This window comes from Trichosurus vulpecula, chromosome 2 (genome assembly GCF_011100635.1).
Source record: "Trichosurus vulpecula isolate mTriVul1 chromosome 2, mTriVul1.pri, whole genome shotgun sequence".
NCBI classification, from domain to species: domain Eukaryota; kingdom Metazoa; phylum Chordata; class Mammalia; order Diprotodontia; family Phalangeridae; genus Trichosurus; species Trichosurus vulpecula.
In genome coordinates, this window is record NC_050574.1 from 291,652,698 (window position 1) to 291,680,506 (window position 27,809).

General features: G+C 37.6%; 1 protein-coding gene across 2 annotated transcripts in view; it reads left to right on the plus strand.

Moving 5' to 3' along the window:
• Positions 1–27,809, plus strand: part of TMEM163 (transmembrane protein 163) — a 411,947-nt gene that overhangs the window by 357,851 nt on the left and 26,287 nt on the right. The gene's annotated exons all lie outside the window — the stretch shown is intronic.

A 27,809-nucleotide genomic window follows, 5' to 3' on the forward strand; every position in this document is an offset into this window, starting at 1 on the left:
GCTATGTCCGTGTTCTGCCTTCCTTGTACAATAATCAATAAGCATCAAAGGGAGATTTCTCACCTTTTAGATTAAATGGCAACTTTTGGCCTCCATTTACGAATTGTTCCATTGTCTTGAAGTTCTGCTTTTCCCCACCTCCAGTGTCATTTGCATGTCAGAATATAGGTACCTGACTTGGCGCATCCTTTGTGTTTGATTTGGTGCACTTTTTGACAGAAGCCAGTCCTAGTCCCTGAATATGTCAGCAAAGCACTTTAAAACATCCTCTTTGTCCTCCAAGGACATGAAAGCTTGTCAACTGCCTCTGCTTCTCCAACTTTAACAGCATCCAGTGACTTATTGTGACCTCCAGCCTCTTGGTGCTTGTCATTCTGTTCTTTAAAGGGAACTCACAGGTTCAGAGCTGTCAGATCTGTAAACCAGCCCAGGAGCACCAGGGATCTTGTCTCCCATGACCATCTGCAGGCTTTATCATGTGACACAGTCATGATTGGCAGTTGAGCCCTCCTATCTTCCTCACCTGATTTGGTAAACACTGACTCTTAACCCTCCTCGACCCTTGGTGATGGAAACTCAATTAAAAAAAAGTTATTGAATGTGAATCCACAGTAATCCATCAATGTAATTTAATAATCAGGGGGAAGAAATTGCAGGCTGCTTTTTGGAGCAGTGGCCTCTCCATCAGCAGGCTTTCCTCATCTGCTCAAGAGACTAAATGATACAGCAAAGAGAGTGACTGTTTTAATTTCACCTGGGTCTGTAAATCGATACCCATGCATTATTCAGCCAGCACTTGCATTTCCCTGGGTAATAGTATAACACATGTAGTGTCAGGGCAGTTGGAAATTTGTCCTCATTAGTATGGCAAAGGACAGCTTTTTGCAGACATAAGCAAGCCAGCTTCCATATTTCCTCCACTTGCTGTCACACATCTTGCAAAAAAAAGGCATGTGTTGGGTATAGACCATGCATGTCAATGACAGAGATCTTTGTGGGCTTAGATTTTATGCAATGGGGTGTCTGTTGGTAACATTAGTGGCTGCCATTCATGGTGAATGGGAATTAGGACTACAGGTGTGTCCTGCTTTAAGAAAACCTGATTCTCAAATATAGACACTTAAAGACATAGAAAGTAGAGGTAATACTTTATACAAAAATGGCTAGGTCTACAGGGTGTGGAATCTGTGGCCTCGAGGCCACATGTGGCCCTCTAGGTCCTCAAGTGTGGCCTTTTGACTGAATCCAAACTCCAGAGAACAAATACTTTTAATAAAAGTTCTGTGAAGTGTGGATTCAATCAAAGCGACACACTTGAGGACCTAGAGGGCCACATGTGCCCTCAAGGCCACAGGTTTCCCACTCCTGGAGGATATAGTGCAAGAAGGCATCTTGTCCTATTCCCTTCCCCTACAGATAGAGGACCCAAGGCCCATGGTAGTTCTGAGTTTTGAACCCAGGATGGCTCACCTGATTTTTATAAAAAAACATTTGCTGGAAGGTGGCACAGAAAAGAAAGATTTACAGAGGGTCTGAAGGAGCCAGAGAAATATAAAATCCATATGTTAGAAAAGCAACTCCTGATTGAAGATAAACAGAAATGAAGATGAACCATCTTGCAAATCATGTTATAAATCAGAAGGAAAAAAGGATTTGGTTTAGAAAGGTGGAATTTCTTCACTTCTTGTCAAGAATTTACCTACTGTATGGTGGTATTTATTGGGAATAGGGGGTGTGGGTTGGGGGGAAGTCATAGGTACAGAGTTCAGCATCACAGGCGGATCAATCTTGGGCTAACATTAATTGATAGCAAGGACTTTGGATGGTGAATAGGTTGGGAGTCCTGGGGCTGCCCTTGGCTGTTGACAAGAATTACTCATTTAACCCAGGTAGCCATCCCTGAATATGTGAACTTTCAGGTATGTGATATGAAAGTCTAGAAAGGAGAAGGGAGAGATTCTAGTCCAGGGGTGGGGAACCTGAGGCCTCAAGGCCACATATGCACTTCTAGGTCCTTGGGTGCAGCCTTTTGACTGAGTCCAAGTTTTACAGAACTAATCCTTTTATTAAGGGGATCTGTTCTGTGAAGTTTGGATTTAGCTTTCTACCTTCTCCACAATCTGTGCCACTTCCAAAACTTCCTAACCCTTTATCTGGTCTTCATCTCTGCTGACTGCTAAACAAGAGGTCAATATTGCTAAAGGAGTGCTTTATTTATTTTTTGGTAAATAGTATTTTATTTTTTTCAATTGCATGTAAAGATAGTTTTCAACATTCATTTTTATATGATTTTGAGTTGTAAATTTTTCTCCCTCCCTTCCCTCCTCCCCAAGACAGCAAGCAATCTAATATAGGTTATATATGTTCAATCACATTAAATGTATTTCCACATTAGTCTTGTGAAAGAAGAAACAGCACAAAAGGGAAAAACTATGAAAAAGAAAAACAAAAAGTGAGAATACAATGTGTATCGCCAATGCGATACCACAGTGGCTGCTATGAATATGCTGGCATAGTTCTGAATTGCAAGATATAACAGGCTCTCTTCATGGAAGACAAAACCAAAAAATTTAATCCAGCACCAGAAAGCCAAATCCATCATAGCAACAAAGAAATCTATATACATTGTCAATGTAGGGAGCACTGCCATCCCCAAGCCTTCCCTCCATCAGGCCTCCCCACAAACAGACTCCCTTAGGCAAAATCACTCCCTCTCTCACTCACTCTAGCTATTCTGTTCTCTCTGCTTCCTCTCTCTCCAAGCTCCAACTTCCAGCTCCACCCCTTCTGCAAGCTCCTCCTACCACAGGCTCCATGTGACTCAGACTCATGTGACTCAGGCAGGTCACATGGGTCTATTAATGGATAGGAAAGATCTTCCTACTTCCCTTAACAATACATGAACAATATAGTATGCTTCAATCTGCATTCAGACTGTGTAGGAGTGCTTTAAATAATAATTTAATAGCTAGATTTATATAGTATTTTAAAGTTTGTAAAGCAGTTTACAAATATCTCATTTTATCTTCATAACAACCCTGGGATGTAGAGGCTATTATTGTCTCCTTTTTAGAGATGAGGAAACTGAGGCAGATGCAAGTTAAGTGACTTGTCCAGGGTCCCACAGCCAGTAAGTATCTGAGGCCACATTTGAACTCAGGTCTTCTTGAGCTCCAGTTCTCAGAGCTCTATCCACTGAGCTACCTGGCTACTTAGCAGGGCTTGGAGTGACCTGATGTATTCTTTAGAGTCTAGACTAATTCTCTCATTTTAAAGATGAAGATACTAACGCCCTGGGAAGAAAATGTCGTACAGCAAATTAGTGACAAAGCCATGACTAGAACTGAGGTTTCTTAACTCTCAGCTCAGAATTCTGTTACATCACATATAATCAGAGAATCTCAGGATTGGAAGGGACCATATGAGTCATCCAGTCTGCCTCATGCTTGAGTTGGGATGCCCACTGAAGCAAATGATTCTTTAGCTTCTGCTTTAAGATCTCTCACTATCTGTTAAAGCAGCCCATGGCACTTTTGGACAGTGTGAAATGTAAAGAGGCTTTTCTTTTTATTCCCTTTCTTCAATTTCTACTTTTTTTCCTGATTTCTGATTTTTGTGATTTTTAGGCCAAACCAAAAAAAAATGTTGAATAACTCTTCCACATATTAAGCCTTAAATGTTAGCTGATGATCATTTTTTTCCAATGTTTTCTTCAGATTGATCCTATTATGCAACAGTTTCTAGACCATGCCTTCACCATCTTGGTTGCCCACCTCTGGATATACTCCAGCTTATCAGTTTCCTTCCCAAAATATGTAATCCAAAACTGAACATTAAGTTCCCACTGTAGTCTAACTCAGGTTATAAGTAGGACTATACCCTCCTTGCTAGGTCCCTGTACTTTTATCAATGCTGCCTAAAGTATGATTGCTTTTCTGGCTTCCATGCTACACTGTGGCCCATATTAAAACTATTAGTCCATCAAATTTTACAGGTGTTTTAAAATGAATGGCTGTTTAGCCACATTTTCCCCCAAGCTACATGTATTTGCATTGATTTTAGTTATGTTGGCACCTTATTAGAATTGGTTCATAGTTCTTGCTTTTGAGGAGCTTTTTGGATCCTGATTCTGTAGGGCAACATGTTCATCATCCTTCCCAGCTCTATGTTAGCTGCAAACTTGATATGCATGTCATTTGTATCTCGAGAGAAAAAAAAATCAACAACAGGTCCAAAAAACAGAACTCCATGGCATCTCTCTAGAGATTTTCCTTTTTTGACGTCACTCGATTATTAATTACTACTCTTTGGTCTTGTTATTCAAAGAAGTTCTAATTCTACCTAGGAAAAATATCAGCCATTTCACATTTCTCCATCTTTTTTCCACAAGGTTATCATAAGATACTTATAAAATGTCTTACTGAAGATTAGATAAAATACTCCTTTGATTTACTGTTATAGTAACCCTTGCAGAAAGGAAATATCCTACATTTATATAATAGCTCACAATTAGATAGTGTTTTCAGATTTGCAAAGTGCTTTAATTCATTTGAGCTTCACAACTCTTGTGGGGTTATTATCTTTATTTTACTAAGGGCCATAGAGGTTACATGACTTGCCCAGGGTCACACAGCTAGAAAGTGTCTGGAGTGGAATTTGAATTTAGGTCTTCTTGACTGTAGATCTGATACTCTATCTGCTATACCAGTGACAGGCTATGAAATGTAGCTAGACTGATCTAATGGGCCTCTGCTGATTTGGGAGTGATCTCACTTGTCTTTCCAGGTTTTCACAGACTGTGTTTTTGTTTATGTCGTCTAAAATTTTTAGAGAAATCCAGGTAAAACTTAATCTATTGCTTGAAAAATCTACCTTCTTAAGAATCCAATCAGAATATCTGCCCATCTCCAGTCAGGCCTACATTTCTCCAGTTTTCAATTATTCTTTTCCCCATCCCCTGCCCTAGGATTCTGATAGAAGCTCAGCAGTTGTCTCTGAAGGAATTTTCAGTAGATGGAGAAGTATTTCAGGAAGGCTCATTGGCCTGAATTAATGAGGTCAGCTTGTTGCTCTCTCTTATCTGTCTTTGGTTACATGGAATCTCAGTAACTCAGAGTTGGAGGGAATCTCAAAGGGCCAACATGACTAAACATCCTCTTTATAATATAGCCAGAGTGGTCATTCATCCTTTGCTTGAACCTATCTAGTGAAGCTAATCTATTACTCTTGATGCAGAGCATTCCACTTTTGTATAATTCTGCTGGAAAATCTTTCTTTATGTCAAGCATAAATATGCCTCTTTGAAACTTTCACCCATTGCTCCTACTTATACCATTTGGTAGCTGGGTAAATTCTAATTTCTCTTTGACATGATGGCTCCTCAGATATCTGAATGGTTCTTTTTGTCCCATTGTCTTTTTTCCCCTCCAGGCTAAATCATTTTCAGCTTCTTCCACCATTCTGTATATGGCATGAACTCAAATGGTCTTTGCTATTCCTAGTTACTCCCTTTTGTACATGCTCCAATGTCCTTGCTAAAATGGGGCTGCCCATAACTTAACATGATACTCTGGATTTAGTCTGACTAGAACAGAGCACAGTGGACTGTCACCTCCAATGTTCTTATGTCCTATGTTCTTATGTTCTCAATGTTCTATGAATTAAATCCAAGATTCTTTTTCTTTTTTTGTTGTTGTTTATATATCACACTGTTGACTCCTATTAAGCTGACAGTTTACTAAACCCCAAATCTTTTTCAGGTGATCTACTACCTAGGCAAATATCCCCAATCTTGTTCATGTGAAAATGCTGTTTTTAGTTCAAATGAAAGACTTTATATTTATGTCTATTTAAATTTCATCTTCACGGAGTACTTTTTCAAAAAAGTTCTATTGATTTTTTTTTTTACATTATAAACATTTTCAGATTAGTCCCATTTCATGAGCGGTCTCTCGTAATCAAATAAAACAGTCAAGTAAGACAAATAATGCAGTGACTCCATTTGAAAGTACATGCAACATTTCCTATCTGTAGCATCCCTTCCTTAAACTCTCTATATGAAAAAAATTAGCAAATATGTATTTTTCTCCTTCTCATCCTCTACCCCTTTGGGAAGAAAAAAAGAAAAGAAAAACAAATTTCTTGTAATAGAGATTTATAGTCAAGCAAAACATATTCCCTCAATGACTGTACACAAGATTATAGATGTTTCATTCTTCACTCTAAATCCATCACCTTTCTGTAATGGATAGAGTGTCTCATCATCAGTCCTCTAGAATCATGAATGTTCATTGTTCTCATGATTTTCAAATCATAGTTTCAAGATCATAATTCTCCTAGCTTTCAAAATTATTTGTCTTTACAATGTTGTTGTTGTTATATGAATTGTCCTCCTGGTTCTGCTCATTTCATTCATCAGTTTATAAAAGGCCTGAAGAACTTTGGAATTGATTTAATGACATGGGAGGCACTGTTAAAGGAGACCATGCAGAATGGCATGCCTGCATCAAACAAAGTGCTATGCTCTACGAGCAAAGCAGAATTGCAGTAGCTCAAAAGAAACAAATTTAGAGACATTTCCACTCCAAATATTCGTGAGAGCTATTTGTGCTCAACCTGTGGTAGAATCTTCCAAGCCCACATTGGTCTGATCAGCCACAGTCAGACTCACTGTACCTTGACTCCAACGTAGTGATGTCTTTTTGGTCTTCTTCAAGAAAGGAGAACAACAACCAAAAGCTTCAAAATTTTTTCCTATGTAAAAATAAGATCTATTAATTGTTTCTACACCACCACCTTGATTCGGAGTTTTCTCCTACAGATTATGAAGGTTGGAAAAGACTTAGCTATTCCTGTACATAAAGAGGAATCTCCCACAAAACAGAACTAATGAATAGTAGATTCAGTCAATCAGCAAATAATTAAGTGCCTACTATGTGCCAAGTACCACAGTACTTGTATATGGGTGTGTAGGGACAAAAATAAAAGTCTTAAGCACTTAAGTACTTAAGAAGCTTTCAGCCTAGCTGGGGGATATAATGTGTATATATATACACATACATACACATAGGTATGTGTATATATATGCATACATGCATATACACACATGTGTGTGTGTATTTCTACAAATAAGTTACCAGGTAGTTTGGGTTTGACAGTGCTAAGAGCTGGAAGGATCAGGAAAGGCTTCATGAAGACAGTGGCATTTGAACAAAACCTTTTATCTTTCTGAAGGAAACTACATATTCATAGATGTGGAATTGGGGAGGGATTGAATTCCAAGCTGGAAGGGTAGCCAATGCAAAGACACAAAGATGGAAAATAGAATATCATGTAAGGAGGGAATAATAAGAAGGCCAATTTGGCTGAATATCAGTGAAAAGGAGTCATGTGCAGGCTGCAAAGCTAGGCTAGAACTGAGTTGTGAAAGGCTTTGTAGAGGAACACTAAAGGTAATAGGCAACTGTGAGAACAATTTATACAATAATAACAATATTGTAAAGATTACAACTTTGAAAGACTTTGAACAAGACAGTGACCAACCACAGTTCCAAAAGACGAATGATGAATCATTCTATTCATCCCCAGACAGAGAGCTGATGGATTCAATTGGATTCAATGCAGATTGAAGCTCATTTTCTTCTCTCTCTCTCTCTCTTTCTCTCTCTCTCTCTCTCTCTCTCTCTCTCTCTCTCTCTCTGTCTCTCTGTCTCTCTCTTTGTTTTTTGGACATGGTTAATGAGGGAATTTGTTTTGGATGACTGTGTGTGTGTGTGTGTGTAATGGGTTTTAATTTTCTTGCCTTCTCAATGACGGGGCTGGGGTGGGGAGGAGGGAGAGAATTTGGAACTGAAAATAAAACTTAATTTAAAAAATAAAGGCAATAGGGAGCAATGAGACTTTATTGAATAGAAAAGTGATGTGATGAAATCTGAAATTTAGGAACCATGTGGAAGATAAATTGTAGTAGAGAGACTTGAGGAAGGGAGATCAATTAGAAGGCAATTAAAATGGTCTAGACATGAGGAGCTGAAGCCCCGAACTAAGACAATGATTGTAAGTGGAGTGAAGGGGGTAGTTGTGAGACATTTTGTGAAAGAAAAAATGACAATATGTAAATGAATGAAAAAATTGAATAAGTGCTTGCTATGTACAATTTACTAAGTGCCACTCTCCGGAGCAATAGAGATGCATATACAGAAGGGAGACAATCCCTCCTCTCAAGGGTCTTACATTCTAATAGGGGGAAAACACACAGAAGAGAGTGGTGACCAGGAAGGGGTAGGAAATCATAAATATGATGAGTGGAGGCACAGGAGAGTTAAGTGACATGCCCCTTTCAGTAGCAATGATGATTGATTTGATTATGGTTCCAGAGCTAGAAAGGGCCAGGTCACACCTGTAATAGAGTAGATAGCAAGATGATGGCTAGGGTGGATGTTTAGCATGGTGGGGGGATGGGAGGGGCTCTCTAGATATAACAGGCCATGTGATAGACTCACCAGGTGTACTTTGATAACAGTTTTGGCTTCTGATCTTCACCAAAGTCTCTTTACCTTGCTTCCCTACTATAGTGTACAGATGTCCTTATCTGAGTGTATCTTCTTAATATACATAGCTATTCTTCCCCCTACCCTTTATCTATTTTTTTTTCTTTTCAAAAATATCTACCCTCCTAGAGGCATATTTCAGTTGTGGCTCTTATCTGGCCAAGTCTCAATGATATCTATGAGATAAAAATTATCTCTCTGCATAGCATCCTTAGTTTACTTTGTAATCTGTGCTGAGTACATTTGTGCATAGACATCTGCAGCCATAAGATGGATTCCTGGCTCCTTTCATAATTTTGGTTTTTTTTCTCATGAATTTCTGAACATTTCCACTGCCATTCTTCCTACACTGTAGCAATTCTCTATGGGATACAGCTTGGTGGCTGTCTGAAAGCAATTTTCTCCTTCCTTTTTCCTTTTCAGGTTAAAGCCCTTTGAGGCTTACCAACCCTTATTAGATGAATTCTGCAACCACAAGTTTGTCATTTTAATATTTTAAGCTGTGGTGCAGACATCCAAATCCAATTCTGCAGCATCATTTTTGGATCGTAGATTTAGAGCTGAAAGTGACCTCAGAGATCATATAGTCTAGACCTCATCAATTTACAGATGAGGAAACTGAGGCAGAGAAAAGTGACTTGCATAAGGACACATGCATAGTAGAGGGAGGCTTCAAATAAAGATCCTCAGACTCCAAATTTAGTATTATACCAAATTATTTACTTCCCCATAGCTATTTTAGTACCTTATTGACCATTTTTATCTATCACTTCTCCGTGTAAGAAAAAAAAAAAAACAAAAACCCAAACAAACAAGGAGCTGAGAATTCAGTTATACCAGCTTTCCATTGTTCCCTACTGTCTCAGTCACCACAAAAGGGGACCCTAGTCCTTTTTTAAAAAATCTTCTTCTTGCTCCCAATATATCCTTAAAAGCTCCTTTTTGTTTGCCTCAGCATTCATTACAGGCCTCAGGTGGCCCCAGGCTTTAGCTCTCCTATCATTCTTGCAGCATAATGCCACTTTTTGTATTCAGCCACTGTTACCTATCCTTGCTTTCATCTTCTCTATGTGTCTTTTTAAAATCTGAGGTGGCTGATGAGTTCCTTGCTTGAGGGACACATCTATCTATTTAGACAGGTCTCCTTTTGTTCTTCATCATAATCACTGGTGTTTGTGTCATCAGAATTCATTCTTGAGAGTATCCTATCCATCTTGAATTGACATCCTTAGTGGAATTGCAGGTCATGAAATCCTACCTGTTCTTCTAGCTCTAAAATATGTTCTCCCAAAGTCTGGAGTATGTATCAGACTATGTCACTATTTACATTGACTAAGGAGAATTCCCCATCAGTAAAGACAACAACAAAAGCAACACCATAGCAATAACAACTGACATTTTTATAGCACCTTCAAGTTTGAATTATCTCATTTAATGCTTTATTTACACCAGAGAACATGGTAAAAGTCTCCTGCCCTGGAAATCTTGAAGAACTAGAATGATTTAGGTTTGCTTGGAGGTAAGGAGCTGGGTCAGTTGGCTTCTAGCCAACTAGTGGCAGCTAGGTGGTACAGTAAGTAGACAGAGTACTGGGCCTCTGGCCTCATACACTAGGTGGGTGAGCTTGGGCAAGTTATTTAAGCTCTGTCTGCCTCAGTTTCCTTGGCTGTACAATGAGGATAATAATAGCAGCTACTTCCCAAGATTGTTGTGAAGATCAATTGACATATTAATTGGAAAGCACTTTGGACAGCACCTGGCACATAGTATGTGTTTAATAAGTGCTTGTTTCCTTCCCCTTCCTTTCTAACACAATGGTTCTATGAATTAAATACAGTGAAGAGGGTCATAACACTTATATATCGTTTTACTTAATTTCTCCATTTACTGTTTCTGACTTTCTAACCACATCTAAGTCTTGTTCTGTTGTAATGTGTTCAGACATGTTTATGCTATTGCCTGGTCCACGTAATCTACCTTTTGTAGCTACACCCCACCCCCCAATTCAAAGGGAAAAGACTGTCCAAGCAAAAGAAGGCAACTTCTATAGTTTTACTTGAGAGTTGATTATAATCTTTAAATAGCCTAATAAGATGAAGCACAAAAGTTAGTGAGAACGACAATTACTTTTGTTACTTAGAATGCTATATGGTCTTTAGCCAGTTTTGTTCTGCTAGATTCATCTCCATCCCTCCTTCCTCCCTCCCTTCCGCCCTCCCTTCCTTCCTTCCGTCCTTCCTTCCTTCCGTCCTTCCTTCCTTCCTTCCTTCCTTCCTTCTTTCCTTCCTTCCTTCCTTCCTTTCTTCTTCCCTTCCTCCCTTCCTCTCTCCCTTCCTTCCTTTGTCCATCCCATCTTTCCTCCTTCCCCTCCTTCCTTCCTTTCCTCCTCTTCACTTTATTTCATTTTAACCTAAGTCTAAGTTCTCTATCCAGTGGTTAGGAAGGCTGATGGTATCTGTGAAATCTTTGCTCTGTGGGATCTCTCAGTAGTAGCAGAGTAATATCACAGTGAGTAAAACATGAGTGTTTCTTCTTTCAGCCTAAGCACGACTGAGGACAAACAGCAGGAGAGGAATAAAGCTTAATGAGAACCTTACTGTAGCTCTTTTTAGTGCCTATGGCATAGCTTGGGCACTCAGCTACTCGGCATTTGACTAATGAGTACCCCTCTATAAATGAAACTAGGCAAACCACAATGCTAGAATAATAGGTGGAGCTTATTTATTTAAAAGATTTGGGGAGCCTCAAGGGTAACCAGCCAAGAGTCCCAGATTTCTCATGGATGGATAAACATTTTACTATGTATTATGATTTGAGATGGGTTAGCCCTAGATGTATCTCTCAGATGTCTCAAATTCCACCTCTACATAATCATTCCTTTTTAAAAATGCAATTGCATGGTAATGGAGAAGAGATTAGAAAATATTCCTCCCTTCTTTGCAGACCTGGGGGACTATGGGTCTGAAACATCACATATGCAGTCAAATTTTATTAATAGGTTGTTTAGCTTTGCTCAACTTTTTCTCCTTTCTTCTTTCTTCTTTAATTGAAAAGATGGCTTGACGAGTAGAGGAGGGGTGAAGGATATATTCAGAAATAAAAATTATGTAAAGACAAAAAATCATTAATAATTCTAAAGGATGAGATTATACCTGTATCAAATGACCCACCACTAGTAGTTTAGGTATTTGAGTAGCTTTAGGTACTAGTAACTTCTATTTGCTTTTTCCAATTTGTTTTGCTAAAAGTTTGATTGGGAATAATGTAAAGAGGGACTTGACACATGAGGAGGAGAGGGATGAATTCTGGAAGGCCCTGGGCAGTATGGGGGCATTGAGCATTTGGGGGTGTAGGGCATGAGGAGGAAGGAGAATAGGGAGTACAGAAAAGGGAGAAGGGAGAACATAATTTGTTCATATCACAACTGTGTAAGGCTGATAGGCCCTGTTTCAAATAAATTATGTTTGAAGTATTTTGACTTGCTTTCCTTTTGAATATAGCTACTCAGGAACTGCCTTTTCCTATTAGATCCAAGGTCCATCCACCACAGTACTCTATTACTCCTAAAGGCCCCAAGGCATGTGCAGTGGGAAGTGTGATGGTTTTATAGGCTTGATATTTCCTTATTTATCTTAGTGGCCATTTGATTACTTTGTCATTCCTAAACCCTTTCTGAATCAGAGTGTCATTCGTGAAGATGGGTGGGGGGCAGTGATGATGAGAAATCAATTTGTCAAAGAATATTACTCATCTATTCTTGCTAATCCTTCTTCTTGGAGGAAATGAATTCCTGAAGCTTCTTCCCTGTATGAATATACTTTTTTCTTGTAAATTTACTTCGATCAGATTTGAAAGGTTACTTTCTCATCCTTTTATATCAGAATTTAATAAAATTATACCTACATTCAAGACCTTGTAATTCTTGTTCATATGTCCTTCATCTTTCTAGAAAGGAGTATCAATTCTTTTTAGGCTGTTTTCCTCCATATCCTCCACATTATTCCAACACTCTGGATGCCATTCTCTGGACCACCTCTGGTTCCATTATAGCCTGTTTGAGGTATTGCTTCCAAAATGGTGCGTAATATCCTGGGGTGAATGAATCATGGTTCATTTAAATAATTAAGAGTAAGACAGTATCTTATGTATTGTTGTCAAGCTCTTTATTGATAATGTCCAGCATTTTGTTAATTTTGGGGCCACAGGAGCACACTGGGACAATTTTCTTGTTTATAGTATCTCTCCAATCCCTTTGCCATATGAGTATAATCTCTTTATCTGTATACTCTCTTGTTTCTGATAATGTTGAACATTGTTCCTTGGGAAAGTATTTGATTTCTCAACTTTCACTGTAGAAAACATTACCTCTTGTCTTTTGAGGCAAGTAGCACATTTTTTTAATGGAACTTATTGTGCCCTTGTCTTTAGTTATTCATTGGACACATATCACCTGTACTCTGTAGTAGGTATCATGATTGAAATAATTGTCCCTCCTTTTCCTGAAGAAGCTTATGTTTTAATTAGTATGAGTCAAAAACACTGGGTCAATAGTTAGATTATCATGGGATAATTTGTTCCTGATTTGGTTCTTGGAAAAATGGCCTTAAGAAAATCACTCAAATTCTCTGTCTTTTTATGTCATCTATCGAATAGATGTAATGATAGCTCACATGATTTTGAGAATTAAATGATATCACAGATGCAAAAAGTGGGCCCCAAATCGTCCAATCTGAAATAAAAGCAACTGAGGCAGAACTCCAAGTCAACAGCAATTAATTAAAGGGACCTGGGCCCCTTTAGTGAATAGGACCTCAGATATTCCTAATGATATGAGATGCCCTCTTTCCCCAGGGCCTTGATTTTATTGTGTTTGGGAAGATGGTAGAGATGATGCAGAGTAAAATACAGGATCTCATTCATTGACAGACATATATCTTGACCCTCCAGGAGAACCTACAGTCCAGTCTAGGGATGATGAGGTTGGTTGAAAGCATTTACATGGGCTGAAAAATTATCAGGGCTGATAGGCAAGGCAAGTCTCACCCATTAGCCAAGTGCTCATGGCCATTTACCAATGTTGGGCAATAAAGAGGGACAAAAGATCCAGGGACAAAAAGAAGCTGAGGGGCCAAGATGGAAGAATGAGGAAGGAACCTTCTCAAGCCCTGCAAAATTCCACTCCAAACAACTAGAAAACTATCTTAGAAGTAATCTAGGAGCAGGGAAGCCTGTTACCAGGTCAGCAGGAAAAGTCTGTTTCACTGGGTGGCAGGGGATTGAGATCCAAGAGCAGCAGCAGCAGCCAACCTCAAAGCAGGGACCTGTAGCAAGGGTCCAAGCCTGGGGCAATCTACCAATGAGGTCCTGCCCTCCTGCAAACCAGCAGTCCCTTAAGCAAGTGAGCAGTCCCTGCAGCTCAGCAAGTTACCACCCCAGCAACCCCACCCCTAACACAAGCCACCAACCATGCCTTGACTCCATTGGTGACCAGTAGTGAAGTCCCATCCTGGAGCTGGCCAACAGTGAGACCCCTACCATGGTGCCTGCCAGCAGAGAGACCCTGTTTCCATAGCAACCCAGCAGCAGGGCCTGGGACAGAGCAGCAACAAGATACCTTCTCCAAGGTCAGCCACCAGAAAGATTCTGTTATTATAGCAACCCAGCACAAAGTTCCCACCAATGGAGCAGGCCAGCAGCTAAACCCCACGCCCAGGAGAGGCCAACAAGAAGGTCTCACCCCCCAGCACAAGTCAGTGAAAGGAAGCAGCTAAGTCCTGAAGTCCATTGAAAGCCAGTGGTAAGACCCTGAGCCCTAGCACAAATAGCTTGGGATAGGGCAGGATCAGAGCCCAACTCTCACATAAAAATACCAAGTCACAAAAATAAGGCCAACAAAAACAAAAAAAAGAGCTTGACTATAGAAAGTTACTATGGTGACAGAGAAGATCAAGACTTAAACTTAGAAGAGGACAATAGTGTCAAAATGACTATATGTAAAGCCTCAAAGAAAAATGTAATTTGGCCTCAGGCCCCAAAAGAATTCCTGGAAGAGCTTAAAAAGGATTTAAAAAAGCAAATTAGAGAAACAGAAAAAAATGGGGAAAAGGAATGAGAATAATGCAAAAGAATTATTAAAAAAAAAGAGTCAATAGTATTGGAAAGATATAAAAAAAGTTTACTGAGGAAAGTAACTCCCCCCAAAATACAATTGGACAAATGGAAAAGGATGTACAGAATTTCACTAAAGAAAATAATTCCTTAAAAATTAGAATTGAGCAAGTGGAAGCTAATGACTCTATGAGACATCAAGAAATGATAAAACAAAATCAAAAAAGTGAAAAAAATAGGAGAAAATATGAAATTTCTCATTAGAAAAACAACTGACCTAGAAAATAGATGTAGGAGAAATAATATAAGAATTATTGGACTACCTGAAGGCCATATTAAAAAAAAAGCCTGGACCACATTTTTCAAGATATTATCAAAGAAAACTGCCCTGATATGTTAGAACCAGAGGGCAAAATAGAAATTGAAAGAGCCCACCTATCACCACCTAAAAAAGATCCCAAAATGAAAATTCCCAGGAATATCATAGACAAGTTCCAGAACTCACAAAAAAGGGAGAAAGTACTGCAAGTAGCCAAAAAGAAACAATTCAAATATCATGGAGCTACAGTCAGGATCATATAGGAATTAACAGCTTCCACATTAAAGAACCAGAGGACTTAGAATATGATACACTGGCAGGCAAAGGAGTTAGGATTACAGCCAAGAATCACCTATCCAGCAAAGTTGAATATAATCTCTCAGGGGAAAAAATGGATATTTAATGAAATAGAAGACTTTCAAAAAATTTGACCATCAAATACAAGACTCAAGGGAAACATAAAAAAGTAAAAAAGAAAGAAGAAAGGTAAAATATAAGAAATTCAATAAGGTTAAACTGTTTATATTTCTACATGGCAAGATAATATTTGTAACTCTTAAGAACTTTATTACTATTGGAAGCAATCAGAAAGAGTGTATACAGACTGAGGGCATGGATATAAGATAACTTTGATGGGATGAGACCCCCCCCGACCCAAAATAAAGCATTGAGAAAGAAAATTGCACTGGAAGAAGGAGGGGGGAGATTGAATAGGGTAAATTATCTCACATAAAGGAAGCATGAACAAGATATTATAACAGAGGGGAAGATGGGGGAGGTGGCAAGAAAAACATAAATCTTACTCTCATCAAAACTGGCTCCAAGCTGGAATAATATATGCACTCAGTTGGATATAGAAATCTATCCTACCCTATAAGGAGATAAAAAAGGGATATGGATAATAAAAAGGGGAGGGGGGAACTGATAAAAGGGAAGGTAGATTGGGGAAAGGGGTGATCATAAGTAAAACACTTGAGACAAGGGAAACAGTGGGGGGTATGAGAGAGTGAGGGAATAAACAAGGAAAAGATAGCATGGAGAGAAATACACAATGTTATCATAACTATAAATGTGAATGTGATGAACTCACCCATTAAATGGAAGTGGATAGCAGAATAGATTAAAAACCAGAATCCTATAATATATTGTTTACAAGAAATACATTTGAAGCAGAGGGATGTACACAGGGTAAAGGTAAGTGGATGGAGCAGGATCTATGATGCTTCAGCTGAAGCAAAGAAAGCAGGGGTAGCAATCATGATCTCAGGCAAAGCAAAAGCAAAAATAGATCTAATTAAAAGAGATAAGGAAGGAAACTATATCTTACTGAAAGGTACCATAGACAATGAAGTCATATCAATACCAAACATATATGTACCAAATGGTATGCCATCTAAATTTTTGAAGGGGAAGTTGAATGATTTGCATGAGGAAATACTTAAGAAGTCTGTGCTAGTGGGGGACCTCAACTTTCCCTTCTCAGAACTAGATAAATTTAACTAAAAAATAAACAGGAAGTTAAGGAGGTAAATAAAATTCTGGAAAAGTTAGATATGATAGCTCTCTGGAGAAAACTGCATGGGAACAGAAAGGAATATACCTTTTTCTCAGTAGTACATGGCACCTACATAAAGCTTGACCATGCATTAGGACATTAAAAACCTCTCAACCAAATCTAGAAAAGCAGAAAAAGAAAACACATCCCTTTCAGATCATAATGCAATAAATATTACATTCAATAATGGACAAAGGAAAGAGATTAAAAATTAATTTGAAATTAAATGATCTAATCCTAAAAAAACAAGTGGGTAAAAGAACAAACAGAAACAATAGATAATTTTATTAAAGAAAATGACAACAATGAGACAACATAGCAAAATTTATGGGATGCAGCCAAAGTGGTACTTAGGGGAAAATTTATATCTCTAATTACTTACATTAATAGGATACAGAAAAAGCTGATCAATGAATTGGGCATTCAGCTAAAAAAAAACTAGATAAAGAACAAATTAAAAACCCCCAATTAAACACCAAACTGGAAATCATGAAATTCAAATGAGAGATTAATAAACCTAAAAGTAAGAAAACCATTGAACTAATAAATAAAACTAGAAGCTGGCTTTATTTTTTTAAAATAATACAATAGGCCAACTTTTGGTTAATTTGATCAATAAAAGGAAAGAAGGAAACCAAACCACTAGTATCAAAAATGATAGGGGTGAATTCACTATCAATGAAGAGGAAATCAAGATAATTGTTGGAAGTTAATTTGTTCAATAAATTTGACAATCTAAATGACATGAATATCTACAAAAATATAAATTACCCAGATTAACAGAAGAAGAAATAAAATGCTTAAATAACACTGTCTTAGAAAAAGAAATTAAACAATCCATCAACAACTTCCTAAGAAAAAATTCCCAGGACCAGATGGATTCACAAGTTAATTGAATCAAACATTCAAAGAACAATTAATTCCAAGACTATATAAACTACTTGGAAAAAACAGGTGGAGTCCTACCAAATTCCTTTTAAGACACAAATATAATACTATCTATAGTCATATGAAAAAAATGCTCTAATTCACTCCTGATCAGAGAAACCCAAGTAAAAAAAAACAAAACTCTGAGGTACCACCTCACACCTATTAGATTGGCTATTATGACAAAAAAGGAAAATGTTGGAGAATGTGAGAAAACTGAGACACTAATGCATTGTTGATGGAGTTGTGAACTGATCCAACCTTTCTGGAGAACAATTTGGAACTATGTCCAAAGGGAATTTAAACTGTGCATACCCTTTGATCTAGCAATACCACTGCTAGGTCTATGTCCCAAAGACATCCAAAAAAGGCGGGGTGGGGGAAGGACCTATTTGTACAAAAATATTTATAGCAGCTCTTTTTTTTTTGTATGGTGTAAGAATAGGAAATTGAAGGAACGCCCATCGATTGGGGAAGAACTAAACAAGCTATGGTATATGATTGTAATGGAATATTATTATGCTATAAGAAATGACAAGCAGGATGATTTCAGAAAAACCTGCAAAGACTTACATGAGCTGATGCACAATGAAATGAACAGAACTAGGAGAACATTGTACACAGTAACAGCAATATTGTTTGATGAAGAATTGTGAATGACTTAGCTATTCTCAGAAAAACAATGATCCAAGACAATCCCAAAGGACTAATGATGAAATATAGTATCTGTTTCCAGAGAAAGAATTGATATTGTTTGAATATAGATTGAAGCATGCTATTTTTTATTTCATTTTTTCTATTTTGAGTCTTCTTGTACAAAGTGACTAATATGGAAATATTTTACATAATTGCACACGTATAATCTATATCTGATTGCTTACCATCCCGGGGAGAAAGAAGGGGAGGGAAGGAAAGAGGGAGGGACAGAATTTGGACCTCAAAACTTTAAGTAAAAATGTTAAAATAAGAAAAATCAACAAAATGCTAGGGGACTTTCCATATTGTTAGGATGTCTTAGCCATGCCTGAGCTTGGTCACTTACTCATCAGGCAAAAAAGGGTGGAGGTCCTCTAGTTGGTTTCCCGTGATTAAACAAGTGAACTTATAACCTGTAGTTTAAAGTTCTGGGGCCTAATATAAGAAAGAATTTGTCTAAACTTATCTAATTATCCCTAAATATGAGATATGTAAAATATGTACTAACAGTTGACTAGACTGGCTAAACGCATATTAATAGACAAGTATAATAGAAATAATCAGTATTCTTATAGAATCACACTAAACTAATACTGATTGGAATAGGTGTTAAATTAATCATTTGACACAAAAATTTGTATTCCTGGAAATTATAGAATAGAAGAAAATATTATGGGGACACATATTATGAGCTAACTTTGTTTTTCTTTCTGTCACAGCCAAGTAATTTTTATCTCTTCACCAAGTTCATGTTGTTCTCCTAGTAGAGAAGGTAAAAGGGTCTTAAGAAATGCCTCTCTACTTTCCATATTATCAAATAAAGTGAAGAATTGCTTAAAAACAGAATACCTCTTTTGTGAAAACAAAAAAGAAAAAATCTGAAGATGTCAGGAGGAAATACTGACTTGTGTCTGGAGGTTGGAGGCATAAAGAATTTGATGCAGAAGAGAAAGAGAAGGACTACTGAACACTTATGGCTAAGAAACTGTAATAAGGCTAGTCTACACAGTGAAGAAGCTGGATACATTGAGGATGCTCTTTCCTGTCCTCCAAGGAATAATGATGTGCATCCCCACTATCAGACAACTGGGGGTAGTTCACCTAGTTAGGGTCAAAGGAAGAAGAAATGCACAGCAGTCATGGTCTCTTTGTTGATCTGATACCAATAATCTGACTTCCCTAGGCACAGATCCAGGATGTGATGGGAAAGCTGGCAATACTTGTCAAAACCCACTGTTGCCTATTTCTGATGACTCACAATAGATTCTTCAATAAGTCAAGTCAGCAAGCATTTATTAAGTACCTACTACATGGCAGACATTGTGCACTATGCAATGGGGGCATAAAGAATGTCAAAAGACAGTCCTTGCTCTAAAGGAACTCATAGTCTAATGGGAATTTTAAGAATGAATTTAAGAACATTACTAAAGATTATGTAATCTTGGATAAGAAGTGGTAGATCTTAGCATCACAGGTGGCATTTTAATCACCGCTGCTAACTGAAGGCAAAGGTCTCAGAAGAAAGAGGCTCATTTGCAAAGTTAAGAGCTTGTGAAAATTGTATCTAAGAATAGGATTTGGATTTCTAGACTATGGCTTAAAATATAGAATTGATGGGTTTCTGGCCAGGGATAGCACAAACTTAACATGAACTGATAAGAATGTATTTACTTAGTCTTAAAAATCCAATCAAAGAGCTTTTAAAATAACAACAAAGGAGAAGGAAGAATACTGTCTTCATCTGTCCACCCCACCAAGCTAGTTATCATAGACTACTTACAATATAGGAACAACAATAGAAACTTTAGAAATTCTTGGGGTAAAAATCCAAGAAAGGAAGCAGAAATAAAACCCCTGACTAGAGATGTCCATACACAAATGACCAAAGTGTAGATCAACTGGAGATGCTAACACAAAAGGCAAATTTGGCCCCATAGCTATCTGTAAGATTTGGTGTTGATACTCTGATACTAATATGGCTCTGGAAGGCTAAGGGGCATTGCTCTTTAAAAACTTGCTCCTATGAAGAAATTCAGGCACCAGGACAAGGGAAAGTGACATGGAGGGGAGAGGGAAAAGATAGGGAGAACATTTTGATGAGGATCAACAGGATTAGAACAGGAAAACTCTGTCTATCTGTCTCTGTCTCTGTCTTTCTGTTTCTCTGTCTCTGTCTCTCTGTCTCTTTTTATCTCTCTCTGTCTCTCTGCCTGACAAAATCAGTGGAGCTAATAATTTTTGACTTTGTGTAATGATAATTTCATCCTTCAAAAGATGGAGAAACCAACAAGCAGACATTCTATCCTGCATATGATATTAGTTTTTTCTAGAGGGATAAATATGAAATCCTAAATTTGGGTTCAAGAAATCACCTTCACAAATACAAGAGTCCGTATAGCATAGATAATCAAAAGTTCACTTTTAAATATCTGGAGGGCTTTGAGCTCAATATGAACCAATGGTGTCACATGGCCACCAAGAAAGTAAATGAAATCTGCCATGTTGTTTAGCTCTAGTTACCATATTTTAGGAATGACATCAATTGCCCTAGAGAGCATCCAGAAAAGAGTAGCAAGGATGATGAAAGGTCTTTAACTTGTGGTGTATGGAGGTTGTTTGAAGGAACTGGACCTGTTTAACCTAAAGAAGAGAAACTTTAGGGAGGAACATGATAATTGTCTACATAAATTTCAAGGGATACCACATGGAAGGGAGATTAGTTTTGTTCTTGGTACCTGAAGAAAGAATTCAGAGCAATGTGTCGAAGTTGCAGAGAAGTAAACCTAAACTGCATAGAAGAGGACAAAAGACTTCTAGTTAGAGTTATCACAAAGAGGAATGTCTTATCTGGGGATTCTTCCTCCTTGGAGATCTTCAAGCGATAGGTGGATGACCACTTGGATTTGGTGTGTTATAAACACATTATTGTTCAGACATGAGTTGAACTAGATGATCTTTGAGATCCCTTCTGACTCTGAGCCCTCTGAGTATGATGCATTATTTAAATATGAGGTATATACAAATGGATCCTAGATTCTCATCTGTATCCCTTAAGCCTATTTCCAGGGCTCTCATCTTGTACTATCAACTGCCTGTTGGACATTTCTACCCATACCTCAGGCTCATACTATCTAAAACCAAACTCATCTCTCTCCTCCACCTCATCCTGATGTCCTAAATGTGCCCATTTTCTTAACGTCACTGGAGAAGAATTATGATGTAATTGGAGTGGTACATTCATTAGTAAGGTTACCTACCCTCAAATGTAAAGGGTTGATTAGAGTGAGAAGAAGGAAAATGATTAGATTTCTCTGAAGAGGAGGTGCTTTTTCCCTTTCTTCATTCTCTCACAAACCCTAATTGCATCCTCCTCTTGTCATTTTAAGATGCTAATGTGTACTATTGTTTTTTCTGTTCTTCTCTTACACTAGATGGTATATGCTTGAAGGTATGGGTTCTTTATATCATCTTGGGGTCTACATTGCCCCGTACAGTATTTTGCACATAATAGGTGAATAACTGTGTGTGGAATACAATTGAATAAATGTACTTAGGATACTTGGCTATTTTTTGAAGTAGATTCTTCCTTTATTAACTTGTTGCACTGGTTGACTTGAGATATCTCTTTGACATTATGCTCATGCTAATAATAGATGTTGGCATCTCTGTGTGAATAGGACCAGCTGTGTGTTACTTGAGCCTAGCACAAGTTGTCATATTTATTTTCTGACATGAAAAGTCATAAAAATGACTCTCTAGGAAAGCCGAGTTTTGATACTGCCACAACTTTGCTTAGGGCCAAGACCTTCAGTTATTTTAGAGGTATAAATCTCCAAGGAGATTCTAGATGGGCTATCTTTTGGCACCATGAGAGTTGATGAGTGCCCTTCTGCCATGAGTTCAGCAGCTTCAGTTCAGGTGCCATAATTGACACAACCTTTGATCTTCTGATGAAAGGCCAGCCATTGCTCTAGCATTCGATGGGAGAAAGAGCCCCTGGTGTAAAGCACACAGGAGAGGGTTTTGAGTATTATCTAGGACAGAAAGTTCTTTGTCCCATGGTTTGTGGAAATGGTCCCTTATGACTTAACAAGGCTTCTTTTATGTCAATGAAACTAAGGGATCAAAGTGTAAATTCCTGCTTGATTATAAACTATGTATGTGATGGCATTTCATGTAGTTTATAATCTCAATTATATTTGGATCTGTCACAGCACATAGCACAGTGCTTTGTAGGGGATGACAGAAGCCTGGAATTCTTTCTTTAACAGTGATAACAGGATCATAGACTCTTAGATTTAGAGGGCATCTTATTGGTCCAGTGTATACCTGATACTTGAATTCCTTCTGTATCATCCTCAAATGTTTTTTCTCTTCCAATTTTTGATAGAATACCTCTAGTGATAGGGAGCTCATTATCTTTTTTCTTATTTGGATGGCTCAAATTTTGAGGAAGTCTTCCCTTACAGTCAGCCAAAATTTGACTCTCCATGATATTAAATTTGTAGGTAACACAAAGATGTCAATGGCTAACATGTTAGATACAAAAATGATCTTAATAGTCTAGAGCATTGGGCTAAATCTAATAGCATTAATTTTTAAAGGGATACATGAAATCTTAAACTTGATTTTAAAAAATCAGCTTCACAAATAGAAGATGTAACGTAATGTCGATAGTCAACGGTTCATTAAAAAAAAGATTTGGGCTTTATTATAGTCAGCTGGGAGCTCAAAATGTGGTATGATATACCTATCACAAAAGTCAGTGCAATTGTCAGTGCAGTTGGCACTGGTCAGAACCATGCCTGGTATATTGTGCTCATGTCTGGATACTGCATTTTATGGGATGGTGTTAAAATGGTGGAATTAAAAGTTGGCAACTTTGCCTCAGCTTCCTTAAAGCCTCTTCCACAATGACCTAAAAGCATGCCCAACTGAATTCTGAGAAATGGGGAAAATTATTTCATATAAATGAGGTGCTTGAGGAAGCATTTATACAGTAAAGGGAGAATGGATGAAAGCAGGCAACACTTGAATCTCACTCTCATATGAACTGGTTAAAGGTGAGGAATATATACACGCAGTTGAGGACAGAAACCCATCTTACCTAACAGGGAAGAAAGAGAGAAAGGGACTAAGAAAAAGAGGAGGAGGGTAAGAAAGAGGATTGACTAAAGGAGGCATTGGTTAAAAACAAAACAGACTCTTAAGGAAGGGATGGGATAAAAAAAGTGAAGGATAAACATAGAGAATTAAATGGAGGGGAATTCACAGTTAGCAATCATAACTGTGAATATGAATGGGATGAACTCACCCACAAAATGATAGAGGATACCAGAATGGATTAGAAACCAGAATCCAACAATATGCTGTTTACAAGAAACACACTTGAAATAGCAAGTTAAACACAGAGTTAAAATAAGGGACATGAGCAGAATCTATTATGCTTCAGCTAAAATAAAAAAGGCACTACATTTTATGACAATGTAGCTCTGATAATGTAACTCACTGGTTTCTAGTTCTTCCTTCTTGGGCCAAGAACCATAAGACTAATCTCTCTTCCCCAGCGCAGCCCTTCAAGCATTTACAAATAGTTATCATGTGTGATAAGCTACCTCTCTTTCAGGTAAATATTCATAACTCCTATAAGAATCAGTACTATTAGCTGTGTGGTCATGGTTACTAGTATCTTCCTCTTAATGGTATGTGTTACACATACCATTATAATTACCATTATAAATTATAAATAAATATATAAATAAATTATATAAATTATAAATATAATTACCCTTATAAACATATAACCATATGTTATAGTAACTGTTTCTCTTTTGGCCAGAAACCCTGAGAGTCTACCTCTCCAGTCTGATTTTTTCTTTTTTGAATTTTGATTAAAGGGGCCATTCCTTGATTAGCCTCTTGAAGAGGCCTATTCACTGAATGAGTGTTCCCTCACTCAAAGTGAGAACCTGAAAAGACTTTAGGCTAAAAGGGCCAGGGTTTCCCATTGAATCGTGGGCCATCTCCAGTCCTCCTGATGAATATCTGGCCACTGGACTGAGATGGCTATGGAGGAGAAAGTGAGGCTGGTGACCTTGCACAGCCCTCCCTCACTCAAAACAAAGTCAACTACAAGTCATGTCATCATTTCCTTTATGTCATGGTCCTCTTCAAGAACTAAAGACAAACACAACAACCACCAACAATGTGTTACACATGCCTTTGGGTGTGCTGTGGGTTGTTGATGACCCACTATGAGGTTTAGCATTGGTTTGATATAGTAGAATACAATTTGGACATTGACTCAGGAAACCTAGATTTGAATTTCAGCTCTGAAACACATCAGTTTTGTGATTGTGGATAAACCATTTACCTGCCCTGAACCTCAGTTTCCTCGTGTAAAATGTAAGTAATATTTGTCTACCTAACTCGAAGGATTGTTGTGAAAAAGTAAATTATAATTTTTGTAATATACTGCTGATTTATTTTAAGCTTGTTGCCCACTAAGATCTACAACTACACTTGTATGAACTACTATCTGATTACAGCTTTCTGATCTTTTGCTTGTGCACTTTAAATTTTGAACCAAAATTCAAGTCTGTGCAATTTAATTTTTGAACCAAAATTCAAGTCTTTACATTTATATTGAGGCAGCTAGATGGTGCAGTGGATAGAGTGTTGGGCCTACAGTCAAGAAGACCTGAGTTCAAATCTGGCCTCAGGTACTTACTAGCTGTGTGACCCTGGAAAGTTACTTAACCTCTGTCAGCCTCAGTTTTCTCAGTAGCAAAATGGGGATAATAATTCTACTTCTCAATACATACATAGTAGGTACCTAATACATTTTTGTTTTCTTCCTTACTGTTTCCTCTATACTTGTCAAATTTATTCTTATGAAATTGATTCTGCCTTTTTGTTCTTATTAGATGATTCACTCAATATTCTAATCTGTTTATTTATTTTTGGATCCCATTGGATCCATTTTGGATCCCTTTTGGATCCCATCATCCCATTCATATTTTTGGATCTAGATTCATTGTATATAATAGCCCTTCTAGCTTTTTGTCATCTGAATGTTTTGATAAACATACAGTCTATGTCCTAAAGTCAAAGGAAAAAAATGTAGAGAAGAACAGAACCAAGAAGGGAGCTTCAATACAGGCTTCTAGAGATCAGATTGATAGAAGATCCAAATCATGCTAGTTAGTGAATTAATCATTCAACCAGTTCTGAATCCAGTTAATTGTACTATTATTCATCTCACCTCTCTCTGGCTTTTCCACAGGGCTATTGTGAAAGGCTGTGTCAAAAGCCTTGTTGGAATCCAGGTATTCATGACTGGGTGATTTCTCTGACCTATTTAGTCTGGTAACTCTTCAAAAAAAAAATAAAGGAAATGAAGTTAGTCAGAAGTGACTTGTTCTTGTTGAACTAATGATAATTTTCAGCAACTATCACTTCCATGCCTAAGTGATTACAAACTACATATAACCTTTATGATGTCAGCTTGTAAGGGTGTCAAATATATAACAGACATCCCTTAAGTTCATGGAGTATGCTTTAATGGATTTATTATCCATTAATTTTAATTTCTCTTGAACCTTTTTGCATTTGAGCTTGTATACTTCTCATAGAGGAAATAAATTCCATAAGTTGACCTCCCACCTCATGGTTTGCCTGGGGCTAACTTTGCCAGCAACTGAAAAAAAAATATGTATATATGTGTGTGTATATATATATATATATATCAGTAGTTATGGTGTATTACAACCAACTGATGGTTGTTTAGAGCAGACTAGAATTCATTTAACATGTCTACATTTTCTTATATCTCTAAGCTCATTTAGCATGTTCATTTTCATGGACCAAGCAATGAGAACACAAGGTCCCTGAACTATCATTTATGATAGAGAAAGATGTTGGAGTCACTGCGGACTGACTATTCTCTGAGAAAGCAATCCAGTGTATAACTGTTGGCCTGAAAAGGCAACAAAACATGGGACACCATGAAGGTTACAAAGAGTTGGAAACATAGGCTTAGTCACCACATCATTTTCTTGTGAATATAAAAACTATGATTATCTAAATAAGGAGTTGTTTTTAGTGCCTTGGGGATGCAGCATATCAGAAGACTGTTCATATTTCTCTCTTTGAGTCATGATGGCATTTAACCAAGTAATAAAGTGACTGGTCAAGGCTCCCAAAGGCTCCAATGCCATAGAGCTTAATTTGTATTCATTCTATCTTGACCTTGCTCTAGGTTAATTTTTAATTGTTCTCAAGCAGGTTCATGTACTTACTCTCTGTCTTCCCTTTTCCTACTCCCCAGGTTGAGGGACTGTCTCTCTTTTCTAAAACGTTAAATTGATGAAATTTTTTGCATCACTATCACTTCCCAATACCACCTCCCATCAGCCCCACTCCCATAACAAGAGAAATGATGAGCTAAACAAAATGACTCAGTAATTGTGTCTGACAAATGTATGCAGCATTCCTCATCCATCCTCCCTTGCCTTTCTCTCAAAAGATGCAAATGTTTTGTCAGTCCTCTGGAATCAAGATTTGTCATTATGTTCATTTTAATATCGCTTTTCTTTATGTTATGGTAGGTATTGCGTATATTATATTTGGTTCTGCTTTCTTCACTATGTGTCAGTTTATATAAAGTCATCCCAAAGTTCTCTGAATTACTCATACTTGTTGTTCATTTCTAACCTGTCTGCACTCCTGACTCTTTCAACTTTACCATTTTTACCCCAGCTGTCTTCTCAAGCTAGAGATGCTCCACTCCGGTGACCCCCCTCCTCCAATTAACAAGTTCCTGCCCTGAATCTCCATTTGAACAAATGCCAAGATTAGTCATGCTTTCTTCTAATCTGTGTCTAACCTTCTCCACCCCCTACTTTTCATCTCCCTTTTAGGGGTTGTCTCCCTATGGTATAAGCTCTTTGAGGATAGGATCTGTTTTTCTTTTTTATTTGTGTTTGCCTTGCACATAGTAAATACTTATTAAATGTTTTTTATCTATTATTACATTTTTGTGGCACAATGCTATTCCATTATATTACTATACCATAATTAGAGGAATGACTGAACAAATTAGATGTCTCATTTCTTTTTTTTATTTTTATCCACTTGTCATTGTGGGAAATCCCAAATAGTAGGCCATCCTCTGCTTTGTTGAAACAGATGTTTGGAAGACTTGAAATTTTAGTAGTGTGAAAGTTTTAAAGTTCCTTTCTTTTGACCATATTCCTCCCCATCATTTTTTCTTTTCCCTTTCTTTTATTTCTTCCTCTTATCATTTATGCACTCCTTTCTCTTTCCTCAATTATGATTGTGATTTCTGCTGCTAAATTGTTTACAGAATCTCTTTCCTTTGTTACAGACATAATAAAGTTTCCTATTTCAATCAGTGACTGTCAAATCCCTAACTCTTTTCTTAATTTTCACTGATTTGAAAAAAATAGAGAATCAATAATAAATATACATGGAAGTCCTGATGCCAATGTTTATGTGGACCTTGGCGCCTGATTTGCCCCAGCTGGGTCCCAATGTCAGGGGAAGGTTATTGGTGTTGCATAAGAGTGACTCATTAGCTTTTCACGATAAGATAAAAGTTTATTCTAAGTGTTGAGATAATGTCAGTAGCACA